This window comes from Dipodomys ordii, unplaced genomic scaffold, assembly GCF_000151885.1.
Source record: "Dipodomys ordii isolate 6190 unplaced genomic scaffold, Dord_2.0 Scaffold72, whole genome shotgun sequence".
Lineage (NCBI taxonomy): Eukaryota > Metazoa > Chordata > Mammalia > Rodentia > Heteromyidae > Dipodomys > Dipodomys ordii.
In genome coordinates, this window is record NW_012267288.1 from 5,020,046 (window position 1) to 5,023,572 (window position 3,527).

At 45.3% G+C, this 3,527-nt stretch overlaps 1 pseudogene; it reads left to right on the plus strand.

Annotated features, from left to right (window-relative positions):
* Positions 1-2,605: 2,605 nt before the first annotated feature.
* LOC105991362 lies at positions 2,606-3,100 on the plus strand (annotated as a pseudogene).
* Positions 3,101-3,527: the final 427 nt, after the last annotated feature.

The following is a 3,527-nucleotide window of genomic DNA, read 5'->3' on the forward strand; positions in this document are numbered from 1 at the left end:
GCGCTAGCCTTGAGCTGAAGAGCTGAGGGACAGCGCCCAGGCCCAGAGTTCAGGCCCATGACCGGACCCCAAAAAAAAAAGAACTTTCTTAATGGAAGTATTGAAGTATTTGCTTCTGCTGTCATGAATAAAGTTCCTTTTTGTTGTTGTTTCAGTTCATTAGCTACACTTGTATCTATCAATTATACCCTTCAATACTAGTCATTATGTTTTCTTGAAACAATTTTAATATTAATAAGAAGCTCCGTCTTACATCTTCTGTGTTTACCTATTGGACACAAATGTGTTAGTACTATCATTAGTGGGAGATCTTGCTTGTTAGGAATTCACATTGATCCTCAGTCTGTTCCAAGCTCTGCCTGCTTCGCTGGGTGGGATACCTCTGTTCACATTTCCTAACATCATTTCCTCACCAAAGCACAGAGTGATTTTCTTTTCTTTTTTTTTTTAGGTTTGAGACCAGGACTTGAAGTCGGAACCTGACACTCATGCTTATTGGCTAGCAATCTACCAACTGAGCCATGCCGCCAACGCCAATACAGAGGAATTTCCTTCTTCCATTTCTAGGGCAGTTTTGTCACTCATCAGCTGAACCACATCTGAAGTCACTCTAAATGGTCACTCTTTGTACTATATTTTGTCACAGTATATTTGGCAAAATATTTTCTGGTTTGATAGCTCAGTGATTTTTCTCATAAAATGATGACATTCCAGCCCTTTAAGTGTTGAGTTGATTGTAAGTTGTAGAGTTCTAGAAGCAATGTGAGTCAACCAACAAGACTAGTATAGTGATACATGCCTGTAATCTTAATATTCAAGATGAGGCAGGAGGATCACAAGTTCAAAATGCACATAGCAAGAGCCTGAAGCACAACGAACAAAAACAGACATCTAATGATATACCCTTGGAGAAATTCTGTAAACTAGAGGGACAGAGGAGCCATATAGCAGATGCAGTAGCCTCTGGCAGAAGTGGTAGCTAACACAACCTGGACCACATTTGAGGGTTCATAGCTGCCAGCTGGATGCCGCATCCCCCCTCATCCATACCTGGGGCCCACAGGTACCCTGCAAGCCTCTGGGATGATTCTCTGCAACTTGCTCTTCTCTAGTACAGTTACAGCTTCTGAATCTCTGGGTTTGCAGAGTTAAAAACAAAGATCTCAGGGATGTGGCTTTGCTCTCACCCTCCAGTAAAAGTGCTAGTGTCCTACTCTAAGCCCATTCTTCTTGAAAGACATACTCATTTTCTTCCATATTAAACCCTACTTGGTACATGTTTCATTCACAGACAAGACAAGGTCATTACAGGTCCAAAGGCATTACCTCTGCAACATACAAAAGAAGACAGTGAATCAGGCTATGCCACATGCTAAAAACTTTTCATAGCTGTCTAATGGTTGACCCATGGCTTTGCTTTGTGTGGAGCTAAGCATTCTATTTTCTTTTTTTCTTTTTATTTTTTTTTTGGTGGGGGTCCAGTCGTGGGGCCTGAACTCTGGGCCTAGGCGCTGTCCCTCAGCTCTTCAGCTCAAGGCTAGCGCTCTACCACTTGAGCCACAGTACCACTTCCGGCTTTTTTCTTTGTGCTTATGTGGTGCTGAGGAATCGAACTCAGGGCCTCAGGCATGCAAGGCAAGCGCTCTACCACTGAGCCACCTTCCCAGCCCTAAGCATTCTATTTTCTTGCTGAGAAAAACCAACATACGCTTTTGGCATTGTGCCATTAATGTCACCCAGCATCTTAACTCTATCCAGTTTAATTTTCTTCTCAAAGATGAGCATACCAACTCTTTGGATCCAACTGTTGTTTCCAGCTGTGGTAAGACAACTGTCAGATTAATCCAAAGCCCTCCTGGACTCTTGCCACTCTTTCTTTTACACTTAAGGTCATCTTGCCCCTGTCCATCCTTATTTTCTTTGTATTTTCTTTTTCTTCAGCATTAAAAAAAAAAATGCCTGACAAGACTTTTTTTTTAATAGGGTAAATTCTTCCAAATAAAGAAAACCATACTTTTGAAGTCCCTACATGACTTGACAGTTTTTTGGGGGGGGGGATTGTTTTTCTGGTTTTTTGGTCCTGGAGCTTGAACTTTGGGCCTGGGTGCTGTCCCTGAGCTCTTCAGCTCAAGGTGAGCACTCTACCACTTGAGCCACAGTGCCACTTCTGATTTTCTGGTGGTTTACTGGAGATAAGAGTGGGGGATGGGGAATAGGAAGAGATGGGAAGGGAAACAAAGGAGGAGGCAACAATGCTTGTTAAGAAATGTACTCATTACCTTGCCCATGTAATTGTAACCCCTCTGTACAGTATTTTCACAATAAAAAAAAATTCACCTTCAAAAAAAAAAGAGTCTCACAGCCTTTCCTGCCCAGATCTCAGCCTCCTTAGTAGCTAGGATTACAGGCATGAGCCACCAGCTCCCAGCTTCTTGACACATTTTAAAGTAACAATTAAAAAGTTAATTTAATTATTTGAAAGAATACAAAACCATTCTTTCTAAGGCTTTTATGGCATTGTTCTGTGGTTTTCTAGCAATCAAGATTTTTATAGTTTGAGGCTGTTCTCGGGCCAGGCTTCCCGGGTTCCCGGGTTGGGGTCAAGATGTCCTACATCACCGCCGTGGTGCAACGAGTTGAAATTCACAAGCTACACCAAGGTGAGAACTTAATCCTTGGCTTCAGCATCGGAGGTGGGATTGACCAGGATCCCTCCCAGAATCCCTTCTCAGGAGATAAGACAGACAAGGGCATTTATGTCACTCGTGTATCTGAGGGAGGTCCTGCGGAAATTGCTGGGCTACAGATTGGAGACAAGATCATGCAGGTAAATGGCTGGGACATGACCGTGGTGACACATGATCAGGCCCGGAAGTGGCTCACCAAGCGCTCAGAAGTGGTGCATCTGCTGGTGACAAGGCAGAAGGCCGTGCAGCTGGCCCTGACTCATAGCTGTCTGCCTATTTGTACAGTGACCACTACCATGCTCTGCCTACTTCCCGGCCTCTGTATTCTGGGCCTCAGCTCAGAAGGGTGGCAGCTGATCCCCAGGCTGAGCCAGCCTCCCTTCCCCTCTTACCCCAACTCTGAGCCCTGGTAGCAGCAGTTTCCCTTGGACACTGAGGATTGGAAACCAGGGCCTGAAGTTGAGTGGTTGTGCATCTGCAGTGACTAGATTCAGTTCTCAGCCCTGCTGCCTGCCCATAGCAGTGCCCAGGTGAACAGGAAACACCTGACAGTTGCCAAAGCTAGGAAATGCCAGGTGGGGTCACTTTTCTGTTTGTTCTGGCTACAGAACTTGGCCCTGCCTTGTTACTACCACAATGTCTGTGCTGCATGCTTCCTGGGCACCACACTGCTCCCCACATGCCCAGCTGGGGTCTAAACTCACACAGTACCAGAGCTACTTAACCTCCTCTCCCACAGGTGCTGGCCTGGGGTGGGGGTGGGCGTGTCTGCTTACAGGCTTTAGATGAGTTCCAGAGCTGACATTTTTGGGCAGCTGTCAGGATTGCCAAGTTTCTCTT